General features: G+C 39.7%; 1 protein-coding gene across 5 annotated transcripts in view; it reads left to right on the forward strand.

Annotated features, from left to right (window-relative positions):
- Positions 1 to 1,008: 1,008 nt before the first annotated feature.
- The window catches only part of INO80 (INO80 complex ATPase subunit), a 136,658-nt gene continuing 110,570 nt past the window's right edge, over positions 1,009 to 27,096 (forward strand). For 3 of the 5 annotated variants that reach the window (XM_064570664.1, XM_064570661.1, XM_064570659.1), the window contains exon 1: positions 1,011 to 1,614. The gene's annotated coding sequence lies outside the window, so the exon portion shown is untranslated. Of the gene's footprint in view, positions 1,615 to 27,096 lie in introns of all 5 variants that reach the window. The other 2 variants (XM_064570665.1, XM_045900325.3) reach the window with 2 other exon arrangements.

Consider the following 27,096-nt stretch of genomic DNA (forward strand, 5'->3'; position numbering starts at 1 on the left):
AGTCATTTCATTATTAATCAAATATCCTAGTTGGCTTTAGGTGTTTATTTTTTGGGGTATGTGACACATAACTATGGTTCAAAGAGTTCTATACAACAATATTTGCCACTCTCTCCTCAGTCCTGTTACCTTATTCCCATTCCTCCGCCTATTCCCACCCTTCTCATCTAAGACACCAATCCTTTTAATTTCTAGTTTATACCCCCCCCCCACGCAGACACTTGTGTTTTCTTACATCCTCTTCGTTCGTACACAAAGGGTACTATCTATATTTTTGCCTTTAAGCAAAATTAACTTTCTGAAGTGCAGTAAATTTAGCACAAGAGTACTGAATGACCTTATGGAAATGCTGTTCTGCTTAAATGCTAAGGGCCAGATCGAAATGAATTAAAGCATTAAATGTGAGGGAACTGAAACACTGTAGCATAGTTAACTTTTAAGAAAATCTAATCCTTATCGTCAGTTAGGCTTCACACTAGGTACTTCTAATCACAGATCCTGGTAGCTGAATCTCACTAACTTTAGTAAACGTGGGTAGCGGGGGTGGGGGTGGGGGGCTTGAACTGTGGAGTTGGCACAGACAAATCAGGCTGAGTGGGTGGGTGTGAGAACAGGAAGACATTTCCGTTGACACGTCGGTGTGTTCCTAAGTCCTTGAATCCTGAAGCTTTCACTTGGGCATTTGCCTAACTATGCCACAGCATCGTGGTCTTGGTCCCTTAGCCGTAAAGGGGAGCCCAAAACTGTACTGTATTGAATGAGCGGCTCTAGATAGGCACTTTCCCAACGATGTACAACGCCGCCCAAAGTAGCCAGAAACAGGATAAAATATCATATCCGAGCCTAACCATTCCCTCAAGTGATCTCAGTGTTCAGTGACTAGCACCCTCCCATCGCCTGCCTGCGGAAACGAATATTCCCAGGATCCCGGGCCGTTTCGATTGACGTTACTTCCGGGGAAAGTAACCTTTCGCCGGCGGTTGCAGGACTGGAGAGGTCTCGCGACATTTGCTCCCGCGAGATCTGCTTGCTCACTCTAGCGATGACATCCTCCTCCTCCTCCCCGTCGCCTTTCGGCAATCTTCGCCAGTCCCAGCCCCGACCAATCTGCACTCAGATGGCATGGATCAGGGTCTCCCCCCGAACCCCAGTCCGCGCTGGGCGTCAGGCGGCAGCGGCGGGGTGCGAGCTGCACGAGGCCGACGGCAGCGGCACTACGGGAGGGCACGGGCTGGCGACGATCTGTGAGCGTGGGCGGGGCGGGGGTAAGGTAGCTGAGTAGCGGCTCGATTGTTCTGGCCTGGCTATGGCGCCTCTCCTCCCCCCCGCCATGGCTCCCCGTGTCCCTGCTCCGCTCCTCTCAGTGAGTGAAAGTGGCCGCCGCCGCCGCCGGCCCAGCGCCCGCAGCCGCCTCAGCGCCGCCGCCATCTTGGGGTCCCAGGAGCCGCCGAGGGAGCGAGCTAGGAGCGTCCACGCCCAACGCAGTCCCCGTCCCCCGGCCTCAGAGAGCGAACTGCGGCTCCACCGTCGGCGGTGCGACCCCCCCCTTCGGACCCCGCCCGCACCCCGCCCCCCCTCCGCCGCCGCCGCGGCGGCGGGGCCCGGCGGCCCGAGGTGAGGCGACTAGACGTGGGCGGGCGAATGGAGGGGGGGGTTGTGTAGGCCCCGTTGCGCCCCTTTCTGCGGGCGACGACTGGGCCGCGTCTTAAAGGGGCCGTCGCCCCCGGCCCTTGGATTTGTTGGGGTTAGTGGGGAGGATGGGTGTGGACACTCCCCGTAGGGTTGGGACCTCAGGGACTTGGGCCTTGTCCTTTCCCCTCTCATACCTCTAGAGACCCGGGGTCACGCGGTGACCTCAGATAGCCGAGGAAGCCCGTGGGGCGCCCACACGTGGGGAGTGTGTTAGACCAGGTGCACGTGGGACCCGGTGGGGCGGTGTCGGGCTAACACGTGTGTGGGTTTGGGGGTGGGGTGGGTCAGGGCGGGGGCTGGTTGAGCTCGAGTGGGAAAACCCTGTGAGGGTTTTATCTGTCTTCTTAAATGAGATCTAAGAGCTTGATAGTATGTCAGTTTAGGGGAGCAAGTTGGGATATGGGTAAATGGTGTATGTTGCTTGTCGGTGTTAGGTGGGGACAGCCTAACACGTGCACATACTTAGGAGTGTGTAGGGAACACCCATTATGGTCTTTTAGGCTTTTGTAGAACGTCTAGGCAAGTGTCATCCTATTTTGACATTCCTTCTTGAGCTTGCCGATGAAAACTACTACTTCCGTAATCAGCTAGGGTGAAAGCCCCCTACAGTTGAGGAGTCATAGAGCCTAAGAAGGCACTCTATTTTAGTTTACAGCCAACTATGCCCGAATTCTTTGATTCGTACACTGTCTAGTTTCATGTTCGAGTACTTGGTAGGATTTGGAGATGGAATTAGTAGGTTGACTTCTCTAAAATCACAGGTAACCAGCTTACTTTCCAATCAGTGACTTTAATGATTTCCTTTCCCAAGGAGATTTTCATTGTGGTTTGCTAGTGGCTGTGTTTTATTTATTTTTAAGTAACAACTTTATTGCAATATAATTCACATACCAAAAGACTCACCCTTTTTAAATGTACAGTTCCGTGATTTTTAATATACTCATAGAGTTGTACAGCTTTCACCACTGTGTAATTCATCACCCCAAAAAGAAGCCCCCTTAGCAGTCATTCCCCCATCAGCCCTTCCCCTGGCCCCTAGCAACCACTAATCTATTTTCTGTTTTTGTAGATTTGCCTATTCCGGATATTCCCGTACAAAGGGAATCATACAATATGTGTCTTTTTGTGACTGGCTTCTTTCACTTAACATGCTCTCAAGGTTCATCCATGTTGTAGCATGTGTCAGGACTTTGTTCCCTTTTGTTGCTAAATAATACTCCGGTTCCTTTTGTGTTTTATGCTTGAAATTCTCAAGCTCTTCCTTTAAATCAACAATTTGAGATTATTATATGTGGTAAAAGTCACATGCCTACTAGATAATAAAATGAATTTGTGTTTTTAGGGTTAAATTCTGTTATTTTAGTTTACTGTGTTCTTTTCCTCTTTAATTTGTTTCAGAAGAATCCAAACTAGTTTTTGAAGATCCGTGTCTTTTAATAGGAAATAACTGTAAGGAGCACAAATGTGATTAGAAAACTTTATGACTAATAAACACATTTTGAGTACATCAAGGTGGAAATATGATTAAGTCTAAGCAACAGACCATAAACTATGGTGTTATAACTTCACTTAATAAGAATTTGTCATAGTATTAACAAGGAATGGTATCATAACAGCTTTTGATTGCTGTTACTTGTGTAGGCATAGGGTTAGGGAGGGAAAAATAGACACCTCTTCTGCCCTTCAGATTAAAACTGCTTTGGGGATTTAACATGTCAACATACAAGTTCACACAAAATACAAATGCTGGGATGCAGTGAATTTTCGAGAGGTTGGAATGGGATAGGGTTAATATGATACTTGGAATTTGAGAAAATAAGTGAAGTTGATGACAAGTTTTAAAGTTACATCTTAAGCATAAGTATTTTTTTTTTTTTTTAAAGATTTTATTTATTTGCGAGAGAGAGAATGAGAGACAGAGAGCATGAGAGGGAGGAGGGTCAGAGGGAGAAGCAGACTCCCCACTGAGCAGGGAGCCCGATGCGGAACTCGATCCCGGGACTCCAGGATCATGACCTGAGCCGAAGGCAGTCGCCTAACCAACTGAGCCACCCAGGCGCCCAAGCATAAGCATTTTGATATGATAGGCTGTAGCATGCAGAGGGTGAGAAGAACATAGTTGCTAATACTTACTAAACACCTATTATGGACACTAATTCTAATCATGAGGGCCCTGGTCCCACCTAATACCATCATCTTTGGAGGTAGGATTTCAACGTATGATTGAGGGGAGCACAAACATTCAGACTGTGGCTGTACATTAAGTTAGGAATTCAGCTATAGAGCGTTGGATTCACTTGCTAATCATGATGTGGTAGGTTTGCTTAGGGTTGAAAAGATCACAAAGCTTAATGCCTGGCTTTAACATGTACATAAGAGAGATTTCTATATATGTTAGGTCAGAAGTAGGAGATTAGTAATAGTAAATAGTTAACAAGTTAGATACTAAAAAAAGTCAGTTGGGGCTAAATGCTATCCATATTTTTAATGGACTAAAAGACACTGAATCAACTGTGTGACATGCTTTTATAAACCTTCACTACCAGGGATTGAGGTAGCCTGTGTGATGGTCTATAAAGCAGGGTTGTTTTTTTTTTGTTAAGTAGGTTCCATGCCCAGTGTGGGGCTTGAACTCACAACCCCGAGATCAAGGGTCGCATGCTCTACCAACTTGAGCCAGCCAGGCACCCCTATAGAGCAGGGTTCTTAATGTCTTTTATGTGCCCTGGACCCCTTTGTAGTCTAAAGAAGCTTGTGAATGCCTTTTCAGAATATGACATTTAAATGTATAAAATATAGTTCACATATTTAGAAAAGAGTTTATGATGTAAGAAATTTTATTACTGAATTAAATAACTAGTGAAAGTCTAATATTGATGGGCTGTGCTGCCTACATTCAGAATTGAAGGAAATGCTAACTTCAGTTACTGGTTAGTGAAAATGAGGATGGAAATTTTTTTCCATCCAAGTTTATGGACACATAGCTAAGTGATTTCATATGGGGCAAACCAGTGGTTTTCTAACAAGAGGAGGACTATTGACTCTTAAATTCATGTTCACAAGAACATGAACATGACTTCTTACGGAAGGAGCAAGGGGTAGTTTAGGTAAGGGGAAACCTGGTAGTGTAATGGAAAGACGTAGTTTTTAGGCTAAAAAAGATTGGGGTTTGAGTCCCACTTACCCATTGGGTAAGCTACTCAACTTTTTTTTTTTTTAAAGATTTATTTATTTATTTTAGAGAGAGTGTACACTCGGGAATGTGAGTGAGGGGAGGGGCAGAAGGAGAGAATCTTCAAGCTGGCATGGAGTCTGAACAGGGCTTTGATCCCAGGACCCATGAGATCATGACCTGAGCTAAAACCAAGAGTCAGACGCCTAACCAACGGAGCCACCTCGGTTCCCCAAGCTACTCAACTTTTTTGAGTTTCAGTTCTCCTTATGTGTAAAATGGGAATAATGATTTTCACTTCTGAAATTAAATGACATATTAACTATAGGACCAGCATATTGATGAATGTTGGTTTATTTTTGTCTTTGAGGAAATAAACACAACCACAGACCATGACATACGTTTAGTTTTGATTTGGGAGAAGGGAAACTATTTGTTAAACAACCTGTATGGCATATAGGATCTACTCAGGGTATTCAAGTATAGGGTTCATCTTTTGGTAATGGTACTAAAACTATTCTTACTTCTTGTAAAAGAACAAATAAGATACCGTCAGGTTTGCATGTGACAGCTAGCTCTTCTATGTAAGAAGTTAGGAACTAAGTAGAATAAACTGTGGGTAAATCTTTCTTATTTTTGTGCACGAACAGAAAAATGGGTAGTGAACATCAATATGGTAAAAAGAATGTTCGGGTCACTTTATTCCTGAGAATGTTGCCTGAGTGTTGCTGGAAAGCCAATAAAATGTTAGTCATTCCCTGGAGAGGTATGAAAAAGAAAATATAAAAATGGACTACATTATCTTGGTACAAAACCACAACACATCCACTCTTAGACTATAGAATGGATTCCAATTATTGCACCTCAAGGAAGAATAAATTAAGCTGGAGGGAAGTTTCCAGAAAATGGCAGTATAAATGATGAAGGCAATGGTAAGGCTTTCACGTGAAGATAAAGAAATTCGACTTGATGATGGAATGATGAAGACTGGGTTGGACTGTGATTAAATTAAATTGAATTAGGAAAAACATGAATTATAATCCTGGAAAATTAGAACTAGCTTGGAAGATGAATGTTGTTTGACAGGTGTATAATGAGTGGTTTGTTTATGAAACTTATTAGCACAGAAGGTGGTTAAGGCTCAAGAACAAACCAGACACAATGTAAGGGTTACAAAGCCAGAGACTTTTGTGATCCAGTCCTAGTTCATTTCAGGTCAACAAACTATTTAATGATGTGTGTATCTAATGGTTTATGAAACTCCTTACTTTGTTCATTCAATAAATACTTACTGAACACCTAATGAGTGCTTTTTGACCCTCTCAACAATTTGTTGAGCATCAAGGGACTGTGGTAGACTCTGGGGATGTACAAGTGAATTAATCCAGGTGTATGTGTATGTATGGAAACTACAGAGGGGCTCTACAAAGGTAAACACATGGGTTATGCAAACTCTAGGTGCCATAGAGAAGTATGAACCTAAATATTCTTTTGAGTTGCTGATATGAATTAGTAGTACTTAGTTGTTTTGTTTTTTTTTAAGATTTTTATTTATTTGTCAGTGCGCGCGCACGCACGCGAGAGAGCACAAGCAGGGGGGAGCAGCAGGCAGAGGGAGAAGCGGCAGGCAGAGGGAGAAGCAGGCTCCCCAGTGAGCAGGGAGCCCAATGTGGGGATGTGGGACTCGATCCCAGGACCCTGGGATCATGACCTGAGCTGAAGGCAGACACTTAACCGACTGAGCCACTCAGGCATCCAGTAGCACTTAGGTTTTAGTCTTTTTTTTTTTTCTTTAGATTTTATTCATTTATTTGACAGAAAGGGACACAGCGAGAGAGGGAACACAAGCAGGGGGAGTGGGAGAGGAAGAAGCAGGCTTCCTGCAGAGCAGGGAGCCCCACGCGGGGCTCGATCCCAGGATCCTGGGATCATGACCTGAGCCAAAGGCAGACACTTAACCGACTGAGCCACCCCAGTTTTTAGTCTTCTTAAAAAAAATTTATTGAGACATTGTTTTCATTTGTTTAAAGGCCCTAATCTGCCTTGTTAACAGAAGCATTGTAATCCAATGGCAGTGTATTATAGCTGTGCCCTTTCTAGATCTTAGAGCCAGGTTACCTGGGTTCGAATTTTAACTCTCCCTCTTACTTACTTTCAGACCTTTGGAAAGCCATTTAAGCTTCAATTTCTTCATCTATTAAATTAGGATAATAATTTACCTACTTCGTAGAGGGTAACTGTGAGAAATAAATGAGTAATTGCTTAGAATGGTCTCTGGCACATAGTGCTCTCAACAACTTTAGCTATAATGAAGAGTACTATTTTATTTTGACAGTTTAATTAGTTTAAAGTTGTAGTTTATAAAGTATTGAAATCAGAACCTTTTTGAGTAGAAAATATCTCATCTTTTTCTTAGATAAGGTGGGGAAAAATATACAAATAAAGAAGATAGTTACAATGCATTAACCTTTGTGTTGATGTCTAGAAATATCTATTAGAAATATCTATTAGATGTCAAGAGAAATATCTTTCTAGTTAAGATAACTCAAAGAGGTGGTATTGCAACATTTAGTTCAGTGTCTAAAATGTTTCTGTCCTGGATGTTATTCTAATGTTAGTAGTAGTAGTTTGCCTTTTTTAGGGTCATTCTTAGAATGTAATAGTAGACCCAAGCTCTAGAGCAGGGCTTGGAAATGTTTTCCTGTAAGTGGTCAAATAATAAATCTATGTTTTGCTGGTCACACCTTCTCTGTGGCAGCCACTCAACTCTGCCCTCCTACAATGTGAAAGCAGCCATAGTCAATGTGTAAGTGAATGAGTGGGACTGTGTTCCAATAAAACTTTATTTATGGGCACTGAAATTTTAATTTCTTATAATTTTCACATGTCATGAAATATGATGTCTTCCCCCTCTTATTTAAAAATGTAAAAACCATTCTTACCTATCAAGAATACAAAAATGGGTGGTGGGCTGGCTTTGACATGCAGGCTATACTGTCCTGACTCCTGCTCTAGAGTCTTTACAACTCCCTGGCTAGGTGATCTTCCGCAAGTTCGTATGAAGCCTTAATGTCATTTTTTTTTTCTTGAGATTTTATTTATTTATTTGAGAGAGAGAATGAGTGGTGGGGAGGGGCAGAGGGAGAGAGGGAGAGAGAGAAGCAGACTCCTCACTGAGCCGGTAGCCTGATGCGGGGCTTGATCCCGGATCCAGAGATCATGACCCTAGCTGAAGGCAGACACTTAACCAACCGAGCCACCCAGATGCCCCCTTAATGTCATCTTTTGAATGGAGATAATAGTATCTACATCACATAGTTGTTAGGAATAAGATAATGTTTTTGTTTTGTTTTTTTCCTAAGATTTTTTTTTTTTTTTTAATCTCAGAGAGAATGGGAGACAGAGAGCATGAGAGGGGGAGGATCAGAGGGAGAAGCAGACTCCCCACTGAGCAGGGAGCCCGATGTGGGACTCGATCCCGGGACTCCAGGATCATGACCTGAGCCGAAGGCAGTTGCTTAACCAACTGAGCCACCCAGGCGCCCCAGGAATAAGATAATGTATGTTAAATGCTTAGCACCATCCCTGAGACAGTGTTTAATAAATGCTGTATATATAATTATCTAATTGAACCCCCTCATTTTGCAGTGAGGCTCTTGGGACCCTGAGAGGATAGCTGATAGTCCTAAAGTCTATCTGTGGCATGTCGATAGCATTAAAGTCACAGCTCTTTACTCAGCTTCTCTACCCAACCATGTTGCTTCCATCAAGGATTGTAGTGCCTTGTAATTTACTATTATTTTTTTAAGTAGGCTCCAAGTCACGACATGTTCTACCGACTGAGCCCACCAGGTGCTCCTAGTACCATGTAATTTAGTTAAAATACTACTTGATAAAACTATTCTATTGGATACCGTAATGGTGGATATGACATTATGAATTTTTCGAAACCCGTAACGCTTTACAGCACAAAGTAAACTTTAATACGTACAAATTAAACAAAAATCATTTAGGAGGTGGAGAGGTCCCAGGAAGGAATGCAGGCTGTGACAGGAGAATCTAATTGTATTAAAAGTGTGTGAAATAACTTTACTAAAAAGGGAAGAAGGGGTGTGCTGACCTAAGTAACCTTGGAAATGACTGGAATCTAAGACAAAAGGAATTTCACATAAGCACTGTAATCTAATTGATAAAGTTGTATCCCATGAAGGTGCAGGTTAATTTTGATACTGTTATATATGTATACTGCAATTGAACAATTAGTAAATAGAGTAAGAGACAGGCTTCTCACTGTTAAGAGTGTGAATTTACAGATAAGTAAGGAGAGGAGGCTAGAATGATTCATGTGGTAATAGATGAGAGTTGGGAACATGAGCATGAACTCACGTTTAGCTTAATATAGATGGGTGCATATTGAAATACTTATATACGTGTGTACGTGCTTGGGTTTATACCCACACACTGTGCTGTATCAACTGAGGTTAAAAGAAACCCAGGGACGAACTATGAGAGATGATGGACTCTGAAAAACAAACTGAGGGTTCTAGAGGGGAGGGGGGTGGGAGGATGGGTTAGCCTGGTGATGGGTATTGAGGAGGGCACGTTCTGCAGGGAGCACTGGGTGTTACGCACAAACAATGAATCATGGAACACTTCATCTAAAACTAATGATGTAATGTATGGGGATTAACATAACAAAAAAAATCTTCAAAAAAAAAAAATAAATAAGCGCATGGTGTCAGCCACCAAAAAAAAAAAAAAAAAGGAAAGAAACCCAGGAAGGAGCAACACCTAGTACCCAGATGTTAGTTTCCAACACCATTACTTAATACAAGGATCCAGAGCTCCTTGGAGAAGCTGATTCTAGGACTGGGCAGGAAATAAACAAGATGAGCCTGAACATCTTATAGTACCAGAAAGTAAGGAAGTGCTCTCACAACAACCACCCACCGCCACCACACACAACAACCCGCAACCCCCGTCATGAGGGCGGTATGGCAGGGGAGCACCGGAGCCAGCCAAAAGTGCACTCAGTGGCCAAAACTGGAATGCTGTGAGCAGCAAAATAAACTAAGCAGCATTGGATTATAACCCATAATATAAAATCAATATTTTTGACTTTAAAATGCTCTAAATAAATCGTTGAATAAATGAATATACTGTTTGGAATACTGCATTAGCATAATTTTATGTCCTGGAGCCACTGGTTTGCTTGAGGTCATTCAGACAATACGGGGGTTGAAGCGTGTGGGACTTTGGAGTCAGACTTCTTGGATTTCAGACCTGGCTCTCACAATTCTGGCTGTGTGACCTTGGGCTGGTTACTTAAGCTCACTTTCTTTATCTGTAAAATGAAGGTTATAATAGTGCCTAGGTCATAAAAGGATTAAATGAGTTAATGCATATGTAAGGTACATATGCATATAAAACGTTTGGCATATGGCTTTTTTTAAAGAAGATTTTATTTATTAATTGAGAGAGAGAGCATGAGCCGGAGGGGGTTAGAGGGAGAGGGAGAAGCAGGCTCCCCACTGAGCAAGGATCCCGCTGCGGGGCTCGATCCTAGGACCCTGGGATCATGACCTGAGCTGAAGGCAGATGCTTAACTGACTGAACCACCCAGGCGTCCCTGGCACATAGCTTTCAATAGAATATGTATATAGCCTTCTTATTACAGTGGTGTTTGATAGAACAAGATAAAAAAATTTGGAATCCCACTTGGAATTGTTTGTAATGGAGTCTCCCTCCCTACCCCCAAACTTCTTGAACCGAGGGAAAAGTCTAACTTCAATTTAACAAGTGTTCATTGAGGGTAGTTTGATATACACATACCTGCCTTGTTCTAATTGACTGTATCAACTGTATAATGAAGAGAATGAGAGTAAATATATTTAGTGTTAATAAAATCATTCCATATCTAAGTGACTGAAATGTCTAACGAATGAAAAGCAAGATCCATTTAGTATACAGTTCAACTTGTGCTTATTTACAGATGGTTTGTCCCTGGAATGAATTACCTGAACTTTGATTTCTCAGACTTCTTTGGGGAACACAGTTCAACACAACTTCTCTGTTAATGTGTTCATTTTCAAAATGAAAACTAATTTAGTATAGGAAAACTAAATATAAAAGTGAATTGTGGAACATTGGCTGTTTATGGATACACTTTTTATTCTCAATAATAACCTTTCACCATCACTCATGTAATAATGGAGGATTAACTGTATGGAACTGATAGCTAAAATTTCCCAGCACTTTGTGAGGCATCTCTCTTTTTCACAAGTAACTATTAAGCAAGCTAATGTTATCTTCCCTTTGTTGAGGAATGAAATGAGTTGCTCACGTTCTCTGGGCTGCTGAGTTTCGTCCTTTAAATTCTCTTTCCTATGGGGGCATCTTTTTCTCAAATGTCTCATTCCCTAGAAAAGGTAAGCGTTTTCATGGATCTAGCTGTGAAATTTGTTTGAAATAACTGGTTCTTCAGTAAGAGATCTTCAGCTGTGTTTTCATATTTTTAACTTGATAAATTGTTATTAAATGGGTGCTTTTCACTGCAAGTCTTAAGAAAATATAACCTAGGGATCTCTAACATAGCATAACTTAAAAACAATATTTTTTTTAAGTTACCACGTGGAAAGGTCCATTAGATACCTCAGGAAACAGTTCTTCCTCCCTTTTGGATTTTTGATTTAGTAATATATAAACCTTAAATGCTTAATAAATAAGGATTAAACTTGTTTGACCAAAGGTTCTGTCTGTAGTGTATCTTACAGAACTCCAGAGAAGCAGTTGTGCTAGTAAAGATTATTCCTTTTGTTATTCTGATAAGATGTTTTTGTTCCTTATCTCGGTGAAGATACTCTTCTAGGAAGTTGAAATGATACTGTCCTAGAGGAGAGCACATGCATTATAATTGATTTTTTTTCATCTTTAGTAACATATTTCATTTTGCTATAGTCCAGTGTAATTAATGAACAGTAGGGCAGGGAAAATGTGGATAAGCATTTTTTTCTTCCTCACGATATGCCTTTGAGGTAGGCCAAAATATTTTCTTTGCCATTTTTGAAATTTATGAAAGAGCTATCCTTTTTTAGCCAGGAGTTCTTCATTCTGTTTAAAATACAGGTATTATTATTTCTGAAACTTTGTGTTTTGGGTAAGCTCTGTGCTTGTTAATTTGCTAGACTGTACTCATGCTATTATAGAGATTCCTTTGAGCAGATTGTTTCTGGCCTGCTTGTAGAGGGCTCTGTCAGCCCTTGTTCCTTGAGGACAAGGTCTTTTCCTCAGTGTCTGGTATATAGTAACCTTTTAGTGAATATTCGATGGTCTGAAAGGAAAGTTTTGGTTCAACAATCAGCGCTTTGTGATTATTTACTTATTTGCCATGTGCTAGGTTGACCAAAAATTTATTGTTCAACTGTGGATACTTTTGAAAGTGAAGGGTGAGGGACTACTAGTAATTATGCTTAGGACAGTGAACTTACATGGTCTTGGGCAAACCAACTAAGAGGTGTGGTCACCCAAGTCATGAGGCTTCTTTGTTTTTGTTATAGCAGTCTGGTGGTGAAGAATTGGGAATTTGGTGTCACCAACAATAGATCTGAGTTCTAATTCTAGCTTGGGCAAATTATTTAGCTTAACTAAAATGAGAAAAAGATGTGAATTATTGTGAGGATTAAACGGGCTAGTATTACTATGAAAGCACATAGGACAGAAAAGCCTCTCACACTAGTGTGCTCTTATTCAATGTAGGTCCCTTGTCTTCTTCTCCCATCATGCCATACTAGAGTTTCTGCTCTCAACTGAGGCTGGCTTTGAAAGCTTTTTTAATGGTTAAGATTAACTGAAACATTTCACTAAAACATTTTAGTGAATGCAGGAATGTTTTTCAGCTAAGCCAGTGAGCTTATTTTTTGTTAAATTGTGTAATATGGTGAGCAGGAAATGAATGCGCTATGAAACCTAATTACTGTTACTCTTCCTCAAAATATTCATGAAAAGCTTTTTTTCTCAATTATTTTTTACAGAATTGCTGAAAGATACTTTAATAGTTTCATTTTGGCAAAAGAATCACCTGTAACCCTTATTTCAACTTAATGGATTCATACAATTTTTACTGGTTAGGGAAAAAATGATTTAAATGAGAATTTCATTAAGTTTCTTATCAGTATTTATACTGTGCAGAATTATGTTTTCTCTTTGGGTATTTATTTTTTCCCCCTGTATTTTTTGATATTTTGCTAATTTAGTCCATTTTAATTGAGATTTTTAAAAAAGGAAACCAAAGAAAAACAGTTTTCATAGACTTTGTGCCTTATTAGTATAGGCATCCACACTGTGAACCAAAGGGAAGTATTCTGGTACCAAGACTTCCAGCTGCTTCTGGTATTGCATGTGATTCCTTATTTACCAAACAGCAGATAAGAAGATAACGTTGAAAGACCTAGGTTTAAGAACAGTCACAACGATATAGATGCAACTAAGAGAAATGGGGATTACTTATTATACATTAAATTCTTGCTTCCTGTTAAATATTGGAGAGTTAGGGAAGACACTCTTGTTTATCAAAGGAATAGTTAAGCACAGCGTATGTTATGTGAGCTTTTAGTATCTACCTTAGCCTGGGTACTGGAAGATCACAAAGAAATACTTTTTTTTTTTTTAAAGATTTTATTTATTTATTTGACAGAGAAAGATACAGCGAGAGAGGGAACACAAACGGGGAGTGGGAGAGGGAGAAGCAGACTCCCTGCCGAGCAGGGAGCCCGATGCGGGACTTGATCCCGGGACTCCAGGATCATGACCTGAGCCGAAGGCAGTCGCTTAACCAACTGAGCCACCCAGGCGCCCCACAAAGAAATACTTTTAAGGCCATGGCTGGAAGTTGGATCCTAGTTTGAGCTGCAAAGGAGAAAGTGTACCAGGATATTTTGGAGTAAATCTGGGTGGCCTTGGAACGCCTCAGACTTCCATGAGACTCCTGATAAGGTTATGACATTTGTGTTAGATGGAATTTGTACCTTTATTTGGTATAGAGTTGCAAATGGAGCCACTTAGCTTGATTACATATTATTTGCACTGCCCTCTGCAGACTGAATTTTTTAAATATCCTTGCAAACTGATAAAGAATAAAACCAAGCAAAGAATGATTAACAATTTTTTATATAGAAATTTTTAATTTTCATTAAGTCAGTTTATCAGTATTTTCTCTTATGGTTAGTGCTTTCTGTGTCCTAAGAAAATTTTTATTTATTTATTTTATTTATTTTTTATTTTTTTAAAGATTTTATTTATTTATTCATGAGAGACAGAGAGAGAGAGAGAGGCAGAGGGAGAAGCAGGCTCCCAAGGAGCAGGGGGCCTGATGCGGGACTCGATCCCAGGACCCTGGGATCGTGACCTGAGCCGAAGGCAGACGCTTAACCATCTGAGCCACCCAGGCACCCAAGAAATTTTTTTTTTTTAAAGATTTTATTTATTTATTTATTTATTTTGGAGAGAGAGAGAATAAGAGCAGGGGTGAGAGGCGGAGAGAGAATCCCCAGCAGACTCCCAGTTGAACGTGGATCCCAACGCAGTGCTCATTCTCATGACCCTGAGATCGTGACCTGAGCTGAAACCAAGAGTTGGACCCTTAACCATCTGAGCCACCCACGCCACCCCTGTGTCGTAAGAAATTTTTACCTGCTCCAACTCAAAGATATGTTCTTAATGTTTTCTTTTAGAAGCTTTATCATCTTAGCTTTACATTTAAGTCTGTGATTAATCTTTCACTTCATTTTTGTATATGGTATAAGGTAGGGGTTTGAGGTTCACTCCCCCAAGCCCCCAAATATGGGTTTCCAATTGTTTCAGCACCATTTCTTGGAAACATTTTTCTTTCCCTGTTGGATTGTTTCTCAAGAATCGGTGTGACTATGTAAGTGTGGGTCTTTTTCTGGACTCTGTTCTGTACCATTGGTTTGTCTGTCCTTAGGCCAGTGCGGTGTACCATCTTGACTACTGTAACTTTTAGCAAGTCTTGTAATTAGATAGTGTGAACTCCCAGTTTTGCTCATCCTTTTCTTTTTTTTTTTTTTAAGGATTGAATTTATTTATTTGAGAGAGAGAATGAGATAGAGAGAGAGCGCGCATGAGATGGGGGAGGGTCAGAGGGAGAAGCAGACTCCCTGCTGAGCAGGGAGCCTGATGGCAGGACTCAATCCTGGGACTCCAGGATCATGACCTGAGCCGAAGGCAGTCGCTCAACCAACTGAGCCACCCTGGCGCCCTTGCTCATCCTTTTCAAACTTGTTTGGACTATTTTGCTTTTCCATATAAATTTTAGGCTGAGCTTGTCAGTTTCTTCAAAAACCCTTTTGGGATTGGATTGGAAATCTATAGATAAGAGAGGATATATATATATAGGAGAGAATTAACATCTTAATAATAATGAGTATTCCAGTCCTGAACATGTAGTAATAGTAACATATGTCTGACAAAGGAATTATATCTATAATATGTTAAAGGACTTCTGTAACTCAATTGTAAAAAGACTACAGCTTTTCAAATGTGGTCAAAAAACTTTAACAGGTATTTCATAAAGGGAGTTATATAAATGGCCAATAAGCGTGTGAAAAGGTGATCATCAGTCATCAGGGATGTACAAATTAAAATCACAGTGAGATACCATTTTAACACCAAGTGTTGGCAGAGATGAGAAGCAACTAGAACTGCTGTTCATTGTTGATGGGAATGTAAAATAGTAGAACCGTTTTGGAAAATTGTTTGGTGGTTTGTTATAAGGTTAAACACGTATCTACCTGTGGCCTAGCAGTTCCATTCCCAGGAATTTACCCAAAGTGAAATGAAAACCCAAATATCCATCAATAGGTGAATAAATAAACTGGTTATAGTCATTATTTTTTTTTAAGGTTTATTTATTTTATTTATTTGACAAAGACACAGCGAGAGAGGGAACACAAGCAGGGGGAGTTGGAGAGGGAGAAGCAGGTCTCTTGATGAGCAGGGAGCCCAGCGTGGGGCTCGATCCCTGGACCCTGGGACCATGACCTGAGCCGAAGGTAGAAGCTTAACAACTGAGCCCCCCAGGCGCTTGGTTATATTCATTCTTATAATGGAATCTGATTCAGTAACAAAAGGTAGTGAATTCCTGATGCATACAGTAATATGGATGAATCTCAAAAACATGCTTAAAAAAAGAATCCAGACACAAAAGTGTGTGTGCAATATGATTCCCTTTTTCTAAATATCTAAAGCCTACTAGAAATTAGTTAATCTGTGATGCTAGAATTCAGGACAGTGATTGACTCTAGGGTAGGAGCAATTGACTGGGAAGAAACACAAGCCTGAGAGAATTTTCTGGGGTAGTGAGCTATTCTTATTTATCTTGATAGGGATATAAATTAGATATGTGTATGCATATGTCAAAACTCATCAAACTATATATTTAATATTTGTTTCAATATATAAGTTATACCTCAATTTAAAAATCTTCATAATTTTTCATTTGAAAAAAATTCAGGCAGTACATGGTAAGAATTTTGCAAAATACTGGAATTAAAAAATAGAAAATAGAGGTCCCTCTTAGTCCAATTCCCAGAAACAAACACCATAAGTTGTCTGGGATGTAACTTTTTAGAGATTTTCTAGTCTTACAGTGTAATGGTTAAAGATGAGGGCTGGGGGCGAGCTCTCCCTCCGCTCAGTGGCAAGTCCGCTTCTCTCCCTCCCTCTGTGATCTCTCTCACTCTCTGACAAATAAATAAATAAAATCTTTAGGGGCGCCTGGTTAGCTCATTCAGTTAAGCTTCTGCCTTCAGCTCTGGTCATGATCTCGGGGTCCTGGGATCAAGCCCCGCATCGGGCTTTCCACTCAGTGGCAAGTCTGCTTATCCCTCTCCCTCTCCCCCTCCCTTTGTTATTTCTCTGGCTTTCTCTCAAAATAAATAAAATCTTTAAAATAAAATGATGAGGACTTGGGAGTCAGATTGTCTGGATTCAAATCCACATTCCCTGTTAAATTGTATGACCTTGAGCAAGTTACTTAAAATGTGTAAATAAGGGGCGCCTGGGTGGCTCAGTTGGTTAAGCGACTGCCTTCGGCTCAGGTCATGATCCTGGAGTCCCGGGATCGAGTCCCGCATCGGGCTCCCTGCTCGGCAGGGAGTCTGCTTCTCCCTCTGACCCTCCTCCCTCTCGTGCTCTCTTGTCTCTCATTCTCTCTCTCTCAAATAAATAAAATCTTTAAAAAAAAAAATGTGTAAATAACATGGTTCCTCATCTGTAAATGGGATAATAGTAACAATCTTTTTATTTTCTCCTTTTTTAAAACTTTAAATTCAATTAGCATAATCACTTTTTAATTTAAATTTTTTTTTTTTTTTAAGATTTTATTTATTTGAGAGAGAGAGAGAGCACATGAGAGGGGGAGGGCCAGAGGGAGAAGCAGACTCCCCACCGAGCAGGGAGCCTGACGCGGGACTCGATCCCGGGACTCCAGGATCATGACCTGGGCCAAAGGCAGTCGCTTAACCAACTGAGCCACCCAGGCGCCCCACTTTTTAATTTAAATTCAATTAATTAACATAATAGTAACAATCTCTTTATTTATTTATTTATTTATTAAAAGATTTTATTTATTTATTTGACAGAGACACAGCAAGAGAGGGAACACAAGCAGGGGGAGTGGGAGAGGGAGAAGCAGGCTTCCTGCCAAGCAGGGAGCCCGATGCGGGGCTCGATCCCAGGACCCTGGGATCATGACCTGAGCCGAAGGCAGACGCTTAACGACTGAGCCACCCAGGCGCCCCAACAATCTCTTTAAACAGAAAAGTATTGGGCACGTTCTGTTCTTAGAGGTCTTACACTACTGCTCAAATTTTGTAAGAACCCTTTGTATGACATTTAAATTGGTAAACTGTTGTAAATATTTTTCACAATTTACCATCTTCTTTTTTTATCTTTATTGTTTTGTCCCGTGCAGAAATAATACATTTTTAACATGTTTATTGAGATACAATCCCAAGTCTGTAAAATTCACCCATTTAAAGTATATATGGTTGGGGCGTCTGGGTGGCTCAGTTAGTTAAGTGTCTGCCTTTGGCTCAGGTCATGATCCCAGGGTTGTGGGATCGAGCCCCACATCGGGCTCCCTGTTTGGCAGGGGAGCCTGCTTCTCCCTCTCCCACTGACTGCCAGTCCCCCTGCTTGTGTTCTCTGGCAAATAAATAAAATATATATAAAAAGGTAAAGTATATATGGTTTTAGTATATTCATTGTTTTTAGTATATTCAGAGTTACAACAACCACCACAGTCTTAAGTTTAAAACATTTCCATCATCCCAAAAAGGAACCCCTACCTATTAGCAGTCACTACTCATCCTGCCACTGCGCAGTGCCACAGTCTGCACCCCCCGCCCCCGCCCCTATGCAACCACTGGTCTACTGTGGAGTTGCCTTTTTCTGGTTATTTCTTATAAATGGTATCTTACAATATGAGGCCTTGGTTGAGTAGCTTATTTACCTAGCATAATGTTTTCAGGGTTCATCCATGTTGTAGCATCAATCAGTATTTTGTTCCCTTTTAGTTGCCAGGAAATATTCCATTATGTTCATATATCACGTTTTATCTATTCATCATTTGATGGACATTTAGGTTGTTTCCACCTTTTGGCTATTGTGAATGTTGCTATGAAGATTCATGTCTAAGTTTTTTTGTGGACTTAACGTTTCCATTTGTCTTGGATAGTATACCTAGAAATTACCTATGGTAACTTTATGTTTAACCTTTTGAGGAACTGCCAAACTTTTCTGAAATGGCTACACCATTTTACATTTCCGCCAGAAGTATAGGAGGGTTCCAGTTTCTCCACATCCTTGTCAGCTCTTCTTATCTTTATTAAAATCCATACTAGTAAGTGCTAAGCATTATCTCACTGTGTTTTTGATTTACATTTCCCTATGGCTAATGATATTAAAAATTCTTTTCATCTCCTTGGAGAAATGTTTATTCACATTCTTTGGCCATTTAAAAATTAGGTTACTTGCCATTTTATTATTGAGTTTTAAAAAAATACATTTGGGATATCAGTACCTTATCAGATAGATGATTTGGAAATCTTTCCTCCCAGTTGTTGGTTTTCAATTTCTTGATAGCTTTGTTTATAGCACTAAAGTTAATTTTGATGAAGTCCAATATATCTATTTAACTTTTTGTTGTTTTTGCTATTGGTATACTACTACTTAAGAAACCATTACCTTATTCAAGGTCATGAAGATTTTTTTTTTTTAAAGATTTTATTTATTTATTTGACAGAGACAGAGATAGCGAGAGCAGGAACACAAGCAGCGGGAGTGGGAGAGGGAGAAGCAGGCTTCCCCCCGAGGAGGGAGCCCGATGTGGGACTGATCCCAGGACCCTGGGATCATGACCTGAGCCGAAGGCAGACGCTTAACGACTGAGCCACCCAGGCGCCCAAGGTCATGTAGATTTACCTCTCTGTTTTCTTCTAAGAGTTTTACAGTTTTAGCTCTTAAATTTACATCTGTGATCTCTTTACGGCTAATTTTTGTGTATAAAGAAGAGATCCACCTTCATTTTTTTGCATGTGACTATCTAGTTGTCACAGCACCATTTGTTGAGAAGGCTGTTCTTTTGTCATTGAATTATCTTGACAGGCTTGTTGGTAATCAGTTGACTCTAAAGGTAAGGGCTTATTGTTTGGACTCTTAAGTTCTGTTCCATTGATCTATGTATCTAGCCTTACGTCCTAGCACACATCTTAACTACTGCAGCTGTGTAGTAAGTTTTGAAATTGGGAGTTTGACCCCTCCAGTTTTGTTCTTCATTGTCAAGATTGTTTTGGCTCTCCTAGGGCCCTTGCCCTTCCATATGAATTTTAGGATCAGCTTGTCTATTTCTGTAAAAAAAGCCAGCTTGAATTTTGATAGGTGTTACATTTTATCTATATACCATTACCTTCTTCAGAATATTAAATCATTTGATCCAAGAAACATAGAATGGCTTCTCATTTATGTAGTTCTTTAAATTTTTTCAATAATGTCTTGTTTTCAGTATATATGTCTTGCAATTCTTTGGTTAAATTTTATTGCAAAGTATTTTTTCTTTCTTTTCTTTTCTTTTCTTTCCTTCCTTCCTTCCTTCCTTCCTTCCTTCCTTCCTTCCTTCCTTCCTTCCTTCCTTCGTATTTTGTTCTTTTTTGATGCTACTGTAAATGGAATTATTTTCTTCATTTTATTTTCAGATTGTTCATTGCTAGTATATAGAAATACTGATTTTTGTATATTGGTCTTATAGCCTGCAAGATTACTGAGCTTATTTGTTAGTTATAATCATTTTTTAGTGCATTCTTTAGGATTACCTATCTATATATAGGAATCTATAAATAATAGTTTTACTTCTTTCCAGTCTGGGTGATGTTTATTTTAATTTGTTTTGTTTTGCTTTCTTAATTACTCTGGCTAGAACTTTAAGTACAGTTTTGAATATAAGTTAAGAAAGTAGACAACCTTGTCTTATTCCTGATTTTAAGGGGAATAGCGTTCTTTCACCATTAGAATGATGTTGTGTTTTGTAAGTGCTCTTTATCAGATTGAGGGAGTTCCCTTTGACTTCTAGTTTGTTGAGTGCTTTTATTTGAAATGGTACTGGGTTCTGTCATTTTTCTATGTTAATTGAGATGCTCAAGTGGTTTTTATCCTTTGTTCTATTATTGTGGTATAGTACATTGATTCATTTGCAGATGTTCTACAAACCTTCCATTCCTAGGATAAATTCTGCTTGTTAATGGTGTATAATTCTTTTTATATGTTGCTAGATTTAGTTGTTAATATTTTACTGAGGATTTTTGTTTCTATAAGGGATATTAGCCTGTAGTTTCCTTGTGATGTCTTTGGGTGGCTTTGGAATCAGGGTAATGTCGGCCAGATAAAATGATGTGGCAGTTGTTCTTCTGTGATCAGGAAGAGTTTGTGAAGGATTGGTATTCTACTTTAAATGTTTGATAAAATTTACCAGTGGAGCCATTTGGCCTGGGCTTTTTTTTTTTTAGTGGGAAGTTGGAAACATTAAATTTTATATGATCATCAGACTACTTATTTTTTGTTCTTTTGGTCATAAATACATAGAAGGATCTTCCATATCCTAACCTGCTGTTTCTTCATCAAAGGTGTAGATATTTATAACTAATGTAGACATTAGGATTGACCAATTCCTTATATGACATTTAACATGGTCTTATACTCATAAATATTCATTTTTTCCTGAACTCCCATGGTACTTTATCTGTACATCTTTTAAGTGACTTCCCAAGTATGCTTTTTATTGTTATTTATGTTTGAGTCTTACCTCCTCTATTAAACTGAATTCTCGGGGCACCTGGGTGGCTCAGATGGTTAAGCGTCTGCCTTCGGCTCGGGTCATGATCCCAGGGTCCTGGGATCGAGCCCCACGTCTGGCTCCTGGCTCAGTGGGGAGCCTGCTTCTCCCTCTGCCTCTCCCCCGCTCGTGCTCTCTCTCTCTGTATCTCTGTGTCTCGAATGAATAAATAAAATCTTTAAAAAAATAAAATAATAAAATAAACTGATTCTCCGAAGGAAATAACCTCTGTCTATACTGTGCTTAGAGTTCAGCAATTGAATGGCTGAGTGAATGAAATGTTACTCTAGTGTTCATGTGAAAATTACATCTCACTTCTTTTTGGTATTATTTCCATCTGTTAAGATATTATGAAGTTCATTTATTTGGCCTGGTCCTGCTATTTGTGCTACAGTCCTGCAAATTATCAGTGTAACCTGTTGATCTGATTCAGTAGATCACATTCAGTCATAATGGGTTTGGGCTACAGAGTGTCTGTTAAAAGGGAGCAGAGGTGAGAAATTGTTATTTTGTTCCCTTAATGTTCGGCCTTCTGTATAAGCTAGAGCCCATAACCTCCTACAGGCTATCTTTAGTCCTGCAAATGATTTCAAGCTATGTAGTTTGGGGGTGCCTGGGTGGCTCAGTTGGTTAAGTGTCTGCCTTGGCTCAGGTCATGGTCTCAGGGTTGTGGGATCCAGTCCCGCATCGGGCTCCCTGCTTCTCCCTCTCCCCGTACCCCTCTCTCGCCCCCCCCCCCCCGCTCTTCCTCACTCTCCCCTCCCCAAATAAATAAATAAAATTTTTTTTAAAAATATTTTATTTATTTATTTGACAGAGAGAGACACAGAGAGAGGGAACGCAAGCAGGGAAAGTGGGAGAGGGAGAAGCAGGCTCCCTGCAGAGCAGGGAGCCCGATGCGGGGCTCGATCCCAGGACCCTGGAATCATGACCTGAGCCAAAGGTAGACGCTTAACGACTGAGCCACCCAGGCGCCCCTAAATAAATAAAATCTTTTTAAAAAAATGTACATTTTAAAAAAGCTATGTAGTTTGTAAGAGCTATACTTTCATTCAGGCTTTTCTGTATTCATCTTGGCAAGTTTAAGAATTACTTCTTAAAGGCATATATAATTGAACTCTTTTTAGATACTTGACTGAATCAGTGATGCTCCATCTGTTCGTCTCTGAGCTACTTTGATAGGTATTTTGCCAAAAAATGGTCAAATAAGTTTGGAATTCCTCTTGGAAAGGGACTCTGAGTACATTAACATATTGAAGACTAAAAAATTTTAGGCCTAATGTTAATGGCCTTTAATATATTTTAATATTAATGGACATTTGTTAATATCTTGATCTAGTATTCAGAGAGGCAAACTTTGGGAAATGCTTCTATAAATGATTGGTATGAAACCAATTTTGGGCAGTGTCTATAAAGAGAATCAGAAGTGAAAATAGAGTTAAGTGTGGAAAGTTTAAATGTGTAGGTCTTAGGACAAATACTTGTTAATGGCCATTATTGTAATTGTAGTACTTTATGAGATGGTCATTATATGTCATGTTCTTACCATTGCTGTTAGGAAAAAAGATTAAAAGTCACCCCCTCTATTTAAAAATTAAAAAAAATTTTTTTAAACCAAACTAAAAACTGTTTAGGCTACCATTTGAAAAATACTTCCTAGCTCATCTCCATCCAGAGATAGGGTTGCTTTCTCTCCAAGTAATTTTAATTATCTTTGTTAGGCTTTTCATTTGAAAGAAGATGAAAATCCTATCCTTGGGTAAGAATTGGCAGTTGGTGCAGGTATCCTTCAGATTCTTGTTTAGAAGTAGTACCTTGATCTCCTCTTACCTCCCAGTATTTTTCTAAAGCTTGACAAGTTTTTATGTAGGATTGCCTGAAAGATTTTCAGTACATGCATTCTCCTGTTCAGCAAGTATGGATAATGAATGATTGAACCCATTCTGCTTAACTTTCTGTTATCTGAGTTTTGTATCTTTTCATTTGTTTTATTTAAACTTTCATCCCCACGGGTGCCTGGGTGGCTCAGTCGTTGGGCGTCTGCCTTTGGCTCAGGTCATGGTCCCAGGGTCCTGGGATCTAGCCCCACATTGGGCTCCCTGCTCCACGGGAAGCCTGCTTCTCCCTCTCCCACTCTCCCTGCTTGTGTTCCCTCTCTCACTGTGTCTCTTTCTGCCAAATAAATCAATAAAATATTTAAAAAACAAAAAAATGAAAAAACGTTCATTCCCAAATCATGTGTCCAGGATAGAAATAGAGCCCTATGGTCATGGACTATATAGATTGTCTTTATGTAGGATGTAACATTAGAACTAGAGTTTTATAGCTTTGACCTTTGACACTATGCATAAAAAAGCAAATTAATACGGTTATTTGTAAATATCAGAACCAAATAGATTGATGAGATAGGGACTCTTTGCTCAAATAGTATATAGTATATAGTTTAGTAAGGGAGATAAGGCATGCATGTATACAGTAAGTAGACTGTAAGATCATATAAGTGCCAGGCTTTCTATAAATAACCATTTAGAACTTCAGAGAAGAGAGAGAATAGTCTTAGCTAGGAATAATCTAAAAGTATTTCCTGCAATGGGGTGTTTCATTTTGTCTTTGAAGGATTTTGGTTTAACTTGGTAAGACTTCTTATAGAAACATTATTCATAAGACAAGGGCAAGACAGCTTCCATAAAGACATAGCAGTAACTAGAGAGTGAAAAGCAGTCAGTCCAGGATCACACATGGACACAGGTGGGGAAATACGATGTATCTGAGTGTAATTCAGAAGCAGACACTTTACTTTACCATGGATATCAAACTGTAATCAGGGCTGCTGAGGTATGATCAAAGTCCAGTTGAGGATTACCGGGATTAAAGAGACAGAGTTCGGGGTATGGACCAGGGTATGGACCTAACAACATATATTAATAGTCCTTCCATCCTTTGAAATTGGCAGTATGACCCTGTGTTCAGATGAATTTTAAAGAGCTCTTCACTTGAAGATTAGGATGGGTCCGACAGGAAGTTAAGAGACATCTTCAAGGTATTAGTTTATCTGGAGTGTAGGGAGATAGTAAAAGATTAAATTGGAAAGGTAACTTGGAGCCAGATGATAAAGGTCTCGAATTGCAGAGGAATTTAGACTTTATTGAATTTTGGAAGCGAATTGGAAAGCAGTGAAGGGATAACATAATCAGAGTGATGTTTTGGGAATACTGATCTGACAGTAGCTGCAAGGATGGATTAAAGTGAGAAGGACCTAGAGGTGGGAAGCCAAATTAGGAAGCAGTAGTCTAGGAGTGAGATAAGAACCTTAATGAAAACATTAATAAGAGAAGGACAGATTCTAGACATCATCCCTAAAAGAAGAATTAACTAGACATTGAGACTGGTTGGGTGTAAAGAGAGAAGTAGAGAGGAATGTAAAAACTGATTCATAGATTTTGAGTATGAATAACTTTTGTATAAATAGGAAAGACAGATGAACTAGCTGCTATAGGGGCAGATGAAAAGTTTTGAGATTGAAGTGGTCAGTTGTATATCAAGGGTGGAATATCCAACAGGCATCTAGAAATGTAAATTGTGTACTTTGTAAAATGGAGGCCAGAAAGTCAGCCATACAGCAGTATTAATCCACGTTGGTAGTAGATGAGGTTTACTAAGGGGTAAGGATGGATGACAGAACTTTGGTGGACTCCACATTTAGAATAAAGAAATTTCCATTAAGGAGGTAAAGAAGAAATAGTCCACGAAGTTGTCAAAGACACGGAGAGTATCCAGAAGCAAGTGTCAGTCTATAATTTTGACTTCTGTTCATACATTTTGATAAACAGTGCTTTATCAGACAGAGTGGTTCTCTCATCCTTTTCAGACTCAACTCTCCCTTTTTTATTATTTTATTTATTTATTTAAGATTTTGTTTATTCATTTGAGAGAGAGCATGAGCAGGGGGAAAGGGAGAAGCAGACTCTCCCCTGAGCAGGGAGCCCAGTGTGGGGCTCAGTCCCAGGACCTGGAGATCATGACCCGAGCTGAAGGAAGATGCTTAACCATCTGAGCCACCCAGATGCCCCCAACTCTCCCTTTTTAAAAAATATATATTTTATAGTGTTTTCTTTTTTATCCTGAAATGAAATCTACAGGTAATATTTTATACATAAATATGTATAAACATCTGTATATATAAATTTAAAAAGCAGTATGATGCCCCAATTTAATATATTGGGGGAAAAATAAAATAATTCATAGTAACTTACTTATTTTAAAATGTGATTGCATGGGCCTCACCCACAGTGGATGACATAATGAAGTAGTCCTGTCTTTGCACCAGGATGTAGAATCACCTTGAGGGAAAAATTACAAATGTAGACCTGATAAAATCCACTTGTATTTGTGGCTCAAATACTACAAAGAATAAGAGAAGAAAAGAGGGAACTATAGTAGAATAGAATAGAGAGATTTGCTCCTCTTTAAGCCCTTCCAAGAAGAGGGGGAATCAGTTCAGAATTTTGAGGAAGAGGGGAAAATGTTTGAAATAATCTTTGTAGAGAATGAGAAACAATTGATAAGAGGTGGGTAAAAAGGTTTTTGAGAAATGTCATGTGCTCTGTTGAAGTTGGATAACAGCTGGTGGGTCAGGGTTCGCATGGCCCTGTCGTTTCTTTGTGGAGAGAGAAAGACAAGTGTAGGAAATGAAAGTACAGGTTATTAGAGAAACAACTTTTTTTTTTTTTTTTTTTTTTAAGATTTTAGTTTTAAGTAATCTCTACAAGTTCAACCCCCCCCCCCCCCCAACGTGGGGCTTGAACTTACAATGCTGAGATCAAGAGTCTGGTGCTCTACTCACTGAGCCAGCCAGGCACCCCAGAGAAGCAGCTTTTATTTTGTTTTTTAAAAGATTTTATTTATTTATTTGAGAGAGAGAATGAAATAGAGCATGAGACGGGAGAGGGTCAGAGGGAGAAGCAGACTTCCTGCTGAGCAGGGAGCCCGACGTGGGGCTCCATCCCAGGACTCTGGGATCATGACCTGAGCCAAAGGCAGACGCCCAACGACTGAGCCACCTAGGCGCCCCTGAGGAATTATTTTTTAAAAATAGTTCTTTTTGAATCACCCAGTATTACTTTGTAGTCATATCTTCATACCTTCTTAATTAGGACCATTTTTATTATCAGCCAAAATAAGCACATGAGATCAATTATTTTTTAATGAAACATTTAGGAGAGAGCCAAGCAACAATTTTATATGCTTTATTTTATATGTATATATATCCAGATGAATTAAATGTATTCTCTTAGAGAATTTTCCTGTGTTTTTATTTTTATTTTTTATTTTTTTTAAAGATTTTATTTATTTATTCATGAGAGACAGAGACAGAGAGAGAGAGGCAGAGGGAGAAGCAGGCTCCCAAGGAGCAGGAAGCCCGATGCGGGACTCGATCCCAGGACCCTGAGATCATGACCTGAGCCGAAGGCAGACGCTTAACCATCTGTGCCACCCAGGCGCCCTTTTCCTGTGTTTTTAAAACTGTGTTTCTTTGAAATATTTTGGAATGAGTGCATGTTAGGTCTCATACTAAAAAGTAGAACCTATTGAAGTCTTAAAAAATCTTTAACATTCTTTTCTCTTTAACTGTGTTACTAAAGACTGCTGTTTTAAATTCATGAAATTTACCTCACTCATATGTACCAATTCAGTGATTTTTAACAAACTTACAGAATTGTACAACCATCAATACAGTGTGCATTTAGAACATTTCCAGCTTCCCTAAAAAAGATATCTCGTATCCACTTACAGTCAGTCCCCCTTTGTACACCCAGCCAACCACTAATCT

The sequence above is a fragment of the Mirounga angustirostris genome, unplaced genomic scaffold (assembly GCF_029215605.1).
Source record: "Mirounga angustirostris isolate CCGP_5_RB_7025 unplaced genomic scaffold, mMirAng1.0.hap1 SCAF_9, whole genome shotgun sequence".
Lineage (NCBI taxonomy): Eukaryota > Metazoa > Chordata > Mammalia > Carnivora > Phocidae > Mirounga > Mirounga angustirostris.